General features: G+C 45.5%; 1 pseudogene; it reads right to left on the bottom strand.

Annotated features, from left to right (window-relative positions):
* Window positions 1-766: 766 nt before the first annotated feature.
* LOC114238351 (U2 spliceosomal RNA) lies at window positions 767-862 on the bottom strand (annotated as a pseudogene).
* Window positions 863-10,554: the final 9,692 nt, after the last annotated feature.

Below are 10,554 nucleotides of genomic sequence, written 5' to 3'. Positions count from 1 at the left end.
TCCGAGGCTCCTGCAAAGTGCCAGGTAGACAGTGGGTTGAAGCAAAGCTGAATTAAGGAAATAAAGAAGAAGGAAAAGTAAGACGGGAACAGAGAGATGGTGTATAAGAGGAGGAGGGTGGGCGGAGAGAATTTTACCCACGTGGCTGGCTATTGGACAAGTTGATACATTAGAGACAATACAAAATGTAGTGCATGTAAAGGATATTTCTCCTTTCATGGATTCCAGAGGGAGAAGAAGTCAAAAGGAACAGGTCAGAGATGCCCAAGTCAGAAGGGAGATGGGGCGAAAGTGCGTTTGTCCAGCAAGAAGCTGGCAGGGCCCCTTAGAAGGTGACATTGTCCAACTGGAAATAGGGGAGCGACTGCTTACACCTGGTTCAATCTCCAGTCCAGAGAATACGGCAAAGGGGACTGAGTCACTGACGTAACCCTTAAAGTTTCCTTACGAGGGGATGGCCATTCTGGAGACCAATGGACTTCTCAATAAGTCCAATATAATCAGTTTTTCTTCCAGGGCTAAAACAAATGACTGTTTCTCAGGCTGAGGACCAGCTGAAGTAGCTGATTTGTGTTATTTGGGCTGTGTTGTTTAAAAATAATACAATATAATCACACTCACGTGGAGGCCGGAAATAAGAACAGAAAGAGGGGCAGATTTACCGCTGCTCTCCTACACACCCACACCTTCTGAGCGCAGGGGCAGATGTAACTGTCTGCACTGTGCATCCTTTTGTCGTGTCTTTTCATGCTTCTTAGCCAAGTGTAAAGAGTCAGTTTGGTGTCAGTTAAAAGCACACATGGTATTAAACTGATAAGAACACATACTACACTTGATCTTAGCCAAAAGGCCAAAAAAGTAAAAAAAAAAAAAAAAGCACACACGGTAGAACTCCACTGTACTAGTCATCTGCTGATGACCCATCAGGAGAACCTTGGGAGCCAAATCTGGGCTTATGTCCAAAGAAGAACCCTTGCTCACCCCAGCTAACTGAGATTTTATATCAACATTTCAAATGGAATGGGAGACATAACTCTTTAAGAAGGGGTACTGACAACAGGAAATTAAATTCTGTAGGTATTTGCCAAGGATGTAAAATGTGATGCACGTTTAAATAACAGAAACTGCAATCCAGTTGGTACCGGGAAAATAATGTAGAAAAACGGTCATGTGGCTGAATTTTGTGCCTGAGACATCATTTTGTACCTGGAATCGTGATTTGCTATAAAAATTCTGAAGTATCTGACAGGATGCTTTGAATTACACAGGTAATATACAGTGTCTTCTCGTTTGCAGAAAACCTTAATAGCGATTAGAAACTTCCCAGATGTGACAGGGTTGAGAATCGAAAAGCTTGGGTGGGAAAGCAGAAACCCAGATTTGTTGTTTTGTTTTGGAGAAATTGAGCTTCAATTTTAGGTGAATTCGAGCCTTCTTGACGGGGACCAGACAGTACAGCCCCTATTCGTCCGCAGGCAGTGGTGCGGGGCAAGCTTTTCCTGAACTGCCTTAAGTGTATATTTGCCATCTCTCCTGCGGCTCAGAGCCGTTCACGATTCACCCCCAGAATACCCTGGGACTTTCTCCAAAAATGGTCACTCCAGAGCACATGTTCGCACAGGAATCACACTGCTGTCAACCAAGTGATGTCAGCCAGAGAGGAAAACAGTCTGTAGCCGTGGATCTCAGCAAAACCCTTTCCTGTGTGGACACACGGGGAATTTGAAAGGAAGACGTGTCAGTGAGATGACATCACCTCAACACACAAGACTGCGGGGACGCGGTGGGCCGGGGGTCCTCAGGGGGGAGTGGTTTGCTCTCCGGGGACACTGGCAATGTCTGGAGACATCTGGGGTTGGTACCACAGGGGCGGGGGGTGTGTGACAGGGAGGTGTACACTGCGGGCCTCTCGGTGGCCAGAGGCCAGGGACCCTGCTGAACGTCCTGCTGTGCTCAGGCCAGCCCCGCAACTGGGAGTTATCCAGCCCCGAAGGTCAGCAGTGCTGAGGCTGAGAAACCCTGTGTCAGAGCAGAGACAAGGCGCTTCAGTTCACAGGACCGCTGTGCCCACAAGGAGTCTGTGTGAATATTGAAACACAGTCACCTTGCGAGCTGGGACGTGGCTTTAGAAAGCTGCTCCTGCCTGGCCCTGTGAGCCAGCACATCCAATCTCACCTGTCCCACGTGAGGCACCAGCTGGGCAGGCACCGGAGATGTTGCCAGGGTAAATCTGCAGAGGTGGTGGCCTCCGGCTTGCGAACAGATCCATGCGTGGTGACCAAGGGGCAGAACGGGGACCGGAGCTTTTCTCCCTGTGATCTCGTGATTCCAGAAATTACTGAGCCGGGGCAGCCATGCTTTTTGTTTGCTTTCAGACCATGGAACACACTTCTTTTCACAACTGTCTTGAATAGTCACGAAATCTAGTTGTATTTTCACAATACAGTGAGGAAGGTGTGACAGTGATTATTGTCTGCATTTTACAGATGAAAAACCACGAAGGAGTTAACGGACCTGCCTAAATTAAGAGTCGGGCAAGACCAGTCACAACTACTGCTGGTACAAACAGGAACGGTTTGTTTGGCACTTACTGCGGGCAGACAGTGTGCTGAACACAGCGTGTATGTGTCTCATTTCATCCCCTTCCCTCCGCCCCCTCCTCACTGGGACTTGGCTGAGGGCCTGCGGTCAGGCTTCACAGCAGGGGACTGGCCCACCTGGGGCGTGAGCCCCTTTCCGCTCCTTCCATTGCTGCCCCCCACCCCGCTCCGATGCGGGTACAGGGCTTTCAGATTGCAACTAGGAAGAAGGCTCAATGAATCATAGGAAAGAACTTTTTTATTTAAATGGGATTAACACTTAAATCATAGAAATGGTTTGATCTCCATTACAATTTTTTCGTTTCCAAACGTACTTTCCCATTCATTTTTACTACATCGTGTAGGTATATAGCAGCCAGATAAGAGCACTGAATCCAATTCATGCATTCACTCGCTCACTCATGAGCCATTAAGCGCCTGTTGTGTACCAGGGAAGGTTCTAGGCCATGGGGGGAGGCGGGATGGTAATTAGGATTGCGGACTCTTAGCTCTTGTCTTCAGTGTGGTCACAACCTAGTGTGGGAGGTGGAGAGCCACATTACAAGACACACACACACACAAGAGAAGTGTGACGTGCTGGGACATTTCAGAGACAGGGAAGAGAAAAGCCTGGTTGAGTCTTGACGGGGACTGTTTGCCTGGAGCCTATAGTGTGTGGGAGTGTTAGACGGAGACGGGCCCGGAGTCACTGGAGGAGTGCAGTTCATCTTCTCCAGTGGGTGAGGTGCTGTTTCGGCTTCCTCATCTGTATGGACTCTGTCAGTGATGTCTGTACCTTCCACCCACGGGTCATCCTTGTCACTCATGGCTATTTGGTTACCAAGGTCTGCCTTTCTTTCCCCCCCCCCCCCCCAAATGGCTTCCACATAGGATGGCCCGGGGCAAATTACTTATCTATGTGAAATCGTTTCTCCTCTTCTATAAAGTGGGAGTAATGAAAGTGGTATGTAGGGACTTCCCTGGTGGCGCAGTGGTTAAGAATCCACCTGCCAATGCAGAGGACACGGGTTCGATCCCTGGTCGGGGAACTAAGATCCCACATGCCGCGGGGCAACTAAGCCCTCGCGCCACAACTACTGAGCCCGTGTGCTCCGGAGCCCACGAGCCACAACTAGAGAGAAGCCCGCGCTCCGCAATGAAGAGCCTGCGTGCCGCAACTAAGACCCAACGCAGCCAAAAATAAATAAATAAATATTAAACAAATAAAAGCTACTATACTCCAATAAAAGTTAACTTAAAAAAGCCTCTTTAAAAAAAGTGGTATGTATACGATAGATGTGAGGATTAAATTGGACACTTAGACACAGGAACCCGGACTTTTGGGGTGTGGAGATGGCCGCTCTGTTCCCAGTGGCCCCCTCTTTGCCTTCTCTCCATCCCCTCACCTCCTTTCTTTAGGCACCTAACATCACACTGGACACCCTGGAGGCCCTCCTGGTTTGTTTCTTCTCTGCTAATCTCTCCTCTTTCCAAACGTTTCTGCCACTAGTCTCTGGTAGGAACCCATTCTTTCCTCCAGGGAGTTTAAGTAAGTAAGGTTGTTGGACTAGAAATAATTTATTAACTCAATTGTTTATGAACTCATTGTTTTTCCAACTCATTAAAAGTGGCTTTAAAAACTTGATCTTAAAGTCCTGAATCAAGTGGTTTTTTCCTGCAATTGGGGAAGAACTTTTGCTATTTGCATCCATCCGTTCATTTGCACATGTGTAGGCAGAGTAATGATGTTGCCTTATTAAAGAACTCCAGCCACCCAAACTATAGAACATTAAACAATATATCTAGATGGCGTGTTTTCTTCTCAATCACAGTTAATTAAAGCCAAACTATATTTTTCGAGTTCCTCATGGGTAAAGACATGTTGTTCTCACTTCAACCATGTGGGTGTCCCCAGTTTTTACCCTGAACACCCACGGATTAGCGGAGAAAGTTAGGAGACGCAAGGTTTCTATTTCTTCTGAATTTGTATTGTTAAATCCGGAAATCTTTTTAAAGGTAACGGCTGAACGCTGAAAAGCTGAAAATTGCTTTAATTTATAGCAGGAAACCAGGCTCACTTGAAATTTCCATGGGTTTGATGAAAGGAAAAGGTCGCATTTGAATACTTATCCCTGAGACCAGAAATGGATAAAAAATGCAATTAATCGATCGGCTAATTGTTCTTCCTTGTGTGAAGAGCTGCTTAGTGTTTACCGCCCCCCATGACTGTTCTGTGGAACCGAACCAAACCTGGGTCCAAAGCCTTCTGTGCTTTCCTCCCTCCCTCCTGGGCGTGGAGGAAGGTCGGGGGAGGGGGAGGGGAGCTGCCCGCTTCCCATCAGCATCCAGCAGCCGCTCTGCTCTCCGGCTTCCCCGGGGTCTCTCCCAGGCTATCCGGGGGCCACCTGCTAACATGGACTGTCCCTTGGGCAGGCGTAGCTCGGGCACGGTCTCTGCCCGGGTCTGCCCTGGCTTGGGCAGCAGGATGGGTTCAAAGGCACACTACACTGCTTTTCTTAGAAGGAAGCTCTATGAACAGCACAAAGGACAGGTGTTAGAGGCCTCCTGGCCAGCCTTCTTGCTCTAGGAGTCCTGTGTGAATCGTGTCTTCTCTCTTCTAGAACCTTCACTCATAACTCTCTATTTTCCACTTCTCCCTAGGTGCTGGCTCCTGAGGTCACAATCCCATCTTAAAACAAACACCTCACCTTGACCCTTATCTGTCCCCCTGCCACCAAGTCCCTCAAGAGATCAAGGTCATATTTGCTCTGTCTACTTTTCCATCCTCCATTTATTCTTTTTTGGTAACAGCTTTATTGAGATGTAGTTCACATATCATGCAATTCACCCATTCAGGTGTATGATTCAACGGCTTTAGTATATTCATAGAGTTATGGCATCCGTCACCCAAATCAATTTTACAACATTTCCATCAACCCATGAAGAAACACTGTGCCCGTTAGCAATGGTTCCCCATTCCCTCCCCAACCCCAGCTCTGCTTTCCATCTCTGTGGATTTGCCCTTTCTGGATGTTTCATATAAAAGGAATCACACAATATGTGGTCTTTTGTGTCTGACTTATTTCCTTTGGCGTGATGTTCTCAAGGTTCATCCATGTTGTAATATGTTACAGTGTTTCATTCCTTTTTATGAACAAATCACACAATATGTGGTCTTTTGTGTCTGACTTATTTCCTTTGGCGTGATGTTCTCAAGGTTCATCCATGTTGTAATATGTTACAGTGTTTCATTCCTTTTTATGAACAAATAACCTTCCATTCTGTGGACAGACTATATCTTATTCATAAGAGCAAAAGTTCCTTCCTTTTGCTCTTATGGATAAAGCTGCTCTGAACATTCCTGTACGAGGTTTTGTCTGGATAAATGCTTTTATTTCTCTGGGGTGTGGTTGGTCACCTTCCCCTGAGGCATGTGGCTGAAAGGCGGAGTGGATAACCTAACAAAATCAAGGTCTCTCGGGAAAAAGAGGGAGCGTAGATGCTGGGTGAATAACCAATAGTGGTCACTATAATCTTTCTTCTTTTTATAAGGATTAAGCTTCATGAGCATGCCTGTACGTTCCACCCATGAGTCATGTTCTCTATCAAGTTTAGAAAGCATCCTTCAATTTCTAGTTAAGTGTTGTTCAGTAATAATGAACATTTATCAAATGTCTTTTGCCATCAAAGGAGATTATTTTATGTTATAAATTTTGCTATAGTGTGAAATGCTAAACTTATAGATTTCTCAATACTAATATATCATTAAATTAGTGGGATTAAAACTTGCTTGGTTGTAGTGGGCAGTTCTCTTAATACATTGTTAAAACGGTCTTTAGAGTTCTTGATTTAAAATGCTCACATCTAAGTTGCAATATGTATGTAAGGATTCAGTTCTCTGGACCATATGCAGATAGTTTAGCTCATGCACACATGGTAAGTACAATTAGTGAGTATTAATGCAGAGATGTAGCAAGGCAGCCTGGAAAGGAAATTCAGCAATTGAAGGAGGTTTTGTGGCCTGAAAGTCTACATAGAATTGTCCAGTCAAAGCAGAGGCCAGGAAGCCCTCGGTGCCATTATCCGGTCTGCACGGAGACCCTCCACACCTCTGTCTGGGACATGGTTAACTCACAAATCAGACCAATTTGGACACATTCAAGCCAACAGATGGAGGTTCAATTTTAACAGAACCTTGAACATGGTCGACCTCTGTACCGTTAGGGTCTCCCCATGTGGGCATCACAGCACGGATGTGTGATGCCCACGTGGGGAACAAGAACCCCAGTAAGAACCCCCAGTACGCTCTCCACAAGAACCCCAGTAAGAACCCCCAGTACGTATGCACTAGCCAGTCTGGTCCCTGCTCTTAGATTTCTGGTGGGCTTCTCCCTTTAAGTAACGACTTTTGTTTTTTCTATGAATACGATGCCTTCTTGTTATAAAACATTCAACTACTATAGAAAAGCACAAAAAAGAAGAGAAAAATCACCCCAAATCTCACTACCCACAAATGCCAGCACTGCTTTTGGTTTAAGCCTCATTCCAGCCATCAATCTCTGGGAAACATACAGATGGAAGGGTCAGCAGATGTGGATATAAATGCAAATACATATGATTTCATTGTATAAAATGTGAGTCATACTAGACATGCTCTTCTCTTGTTAAGTAGTAATTGTCATTTCATGTGAAGCTGACAGAAGAAAAAGAAAATGCAGTGAAACTGAATGGACTGCTAAACTTATATATAAATATTCCTTCAGAAGATATATTAGTTCCCAAAGTTGCCTCCAATGTTGAGGAATTACCGTCACCGCGGAGAGGTCAAGACTATTTTTTGGCATATTTTTCAATGTTGGACAATCTGGGTTGACTTTGCTTGAGAAACCAGGTGAGAAGCTCTCATACATCTTCCGATCTCCCCTGCCCGACCTCCTAACTTTTTTCCTTATGTGCTGTAAACATGATTCCCTGGGGGCTGCTTGTTTGCTTTTTCTTACTCTTTCCTCTGAATTGACCCGATGGGAACCAAAGCTCACGGCCTGGCCTTCAGCCACGGCACCTCCCTTATCACTTAAATCACATTTTCGCTTCTGCTCAGATCACTTATTTGGAAGGAGAAAGTCTAGTCTAAAATATTGTGTAACAATTAGAGATGCACATCTCATCTTTTACAGACAGGTTAACATGACATGGCCTCTCTTAGTCATTTCTTTACCATCTTAAGGTGTCATCTAAAATTATTATTTTGAAGAGTCTATTTATTAAAAATGACTTCTCAGTAGCACAGAGAGCCACATAAAACAGGTCTAGGAGGTCTCTCCTGAGATTGGACTGGCCTTTCCACAGTGTGTCAGAGGCAGAAAGGTGCACAGGAGCCATTCCTTTGCTGCCACCAAGGCCACATGCAGACGTGGCCCTGCTCCTGTGTCCTGTCTCCTGGCTGAAGGGACACCAGCCTCACAGCCACTCAGGACAACCTTGGGTTTACCCGAGAGCTCTCTCTGTCTCACTTGTCACATTTAACTGATTACCAAATCCCATACATTTTTGGGGGGAATAATTTTAGATTTACAGAAAAGTGGCAAAGATGTAGAGAGCATCCCTTTATATTTGCCCAGCTTTCCCTAATTTTAGCAGCTTACATAACCACAGCACAATTATCCCAACGGAGGCATGAACATTTGGTACAATACTACGAAGTGAACTACAGACTTGATTTAGATTTCATTGGTTTTTCAGTCATGTCGTGTTTCTGCTCCTGGGTCCACTGAGGCGGAGACTTCAGGGCCTAAGTACGTATGTACTGAAGACTTCCTTGTCCTGATCAGCACGTTGCCTTCACTCCGGCCCTCAGCTCCCCTCGTGTCCACTCTGGGGAAAGCCTTTGAAATGACCCCCTTTCTCCAGTCTCACTCCCCTTCAGCCATTCCTTACAGAATGATCTTTCATAAATGCAGATTTGATAGTGGGCCTTCCTTCTCAAATTCCCTCAAAGTTTTCCCTTCATGCATGAGATGGAGTTGAGGCTTTCTAGCAGGGCCACGTCTGGATCTGCTTCTCCAGCCTCATTTCCCTTAATTTCTCCCAATTCAGGACCCACGCAGGAAGGCCCCTGTGCTCTCTGTGGCCGCTGGCTCACAGCCTCCGGGCCTAACGCTGGCCATCCGCCTGCTCTCACTCATCGTTTTCAACCTGCCCCTGGGAAGTTTCCCCTCATCCTTCCCCTCGCCAAGCCTGGACCTAGCACAGCTTCTGTTAGGGTGCTGACCAAACTGCTTTGTGGTCGCACATCTGTCTCCTCTGATGGTTTGTCAGAGTCTTTTGGGTTTTTTTCGGCCGCACCACAGCTTGTTTGGGATCTTAGTTCCCTGACCAGGGATTGAACCCGGGCCCTCGGCAGTGAGAGCACTGAGTCCTGACCACGAACCCCCAGGGAATTCCCTGTCAGTCTTGAGCAGAGGAAATTTGTCTTTATTTCTGTAGCCCTGACACCCAACATATTTAGTGCTCAGTAATTGTTTGTTGAAGACATAGAAAACAAACTTATGCTTACCAAAGGGGTTGGGGGGTGGGGATAAATTAGGAGTTTGGGATTGATAGCTACACTACTATATATAAAATAGACAAACAACAAGGACTTACCATATAACACAGGGAACTACACTCAATATCTTGTAATAACCGATAGTGGAAAAGAATCTGTAAAAGAATGTGTGTGTGTGTGTGTGTGTGTGTGTGTATAACTAATTCACTTTTCTGTGCACCTGAAACTAACACAACGTTGTAAATCAACTGTATTTCAGGGAAGCAGGCTGGAGCCAGTGGTGACTCAACCGTGGTTGATGCAGAGAACTCGTGTGAAATCATGAAATTGGAATGTCTCCATGACAAATGGCCCTGAAAATAAAGCCAGCTGTTAATGCAGAGAGGTATTTCAGAATTCAAAGATTTTCAAATACCACGTGATGGGTCCCTGGTGAGAGTCAAGGGTTTCCTATGGTATTAGCTGATCCTCTTCCAAGTGGGACAAACTCCTTGGGAGACATCAGTATCGGTTGGTTTGGCTTGAGGGAGGATCAGGGGAAATTTCAGGCGGGGGTAGGAGCGTCAGGCAGTGACAGTAGCCAAGGCTGCTGGGCCTGCTCGAGGCCCGTTGCTGGGTGCTGCTCCCCTGGGGCCAGGCTCCCCAAAGTGTGGTTCATGGCAGGGGACCAACGCATCATTCTTGGCCCAGGATGGCCTCAGTTTCTGAACTGACAGTCCGTGTGCAGGAGTCCCCTCTGTCCTGGGCTCAGTGGGAAGGTTGGTCATCCCCACAAGAGGCAGAGAAGATGCTCATGAGAGAAACTCAGAAGGGTCGTGTTCATGGGGGGCTGGAAGCTGAGTCCCGTCTTTCCAGAGATTCAACCCAACTCATTTTTCTCCCACTCTCCCTTGTCCAAATCCATTTGGCAAAACTCCTTTGAAAGAAGCAGTAGAGTGTTTTTAAATGTTTCATTATCATTTGTGTAAAGTTCAGGTAATGCAAGGACTGAATTATTGATTGGAAAATCTTCATTTCCTGGCTGCATGCAATCTGGGCAGCTTAAACTGTCACGGGAAATTAAAAACTGTTTTTCATTATAAAGTGATATTTTCACACTGCCAAGAAATGTGGAAAGTAGAGACAACTGAAAGTTCACATATAATTTTATCACCATAGCAAACTGCATTTTAATATATGTTCTTCAGTCACTTTTTCTTAGACTTAATTTTTTAAAAATAATTGCAATTACAGCATACGTACCATTTTGGTAAACTCCTTTTTACTCCCCATTACATTATAAACATTTTTTCATGCTGCACCATAGTTTTCATACCCAAACTGTTTAATGACTACATGAAAAACACTTTTGAATTAGACTGGGAAATTTCAAAGACATACTTATTAACTTAATTAGCGTACAGTTGATCATAATGAAGTCCTGAAAAA

This window comes from Balaenoptera acutorostrata, chromosome 14 (genome assembly GCF_949987535.1).
Source record: "Balaenoptera acutorostrata chromosome 14, mBalAcu1.1, whole genome shotgun sequence".
Classification (NCBI taxonomy): Eukaryota; Metazoa; Chordata; class Mammalia; order Artiodactyla; family Balaenopteridae; genus Balaenoptera; species Balaenoptera acutorostrata.
The sequence above is the reverse complement of the archived record's forward strand: the minus strand, read 5'-3'. Positions and strand labels throughout refer to the sequence as shown.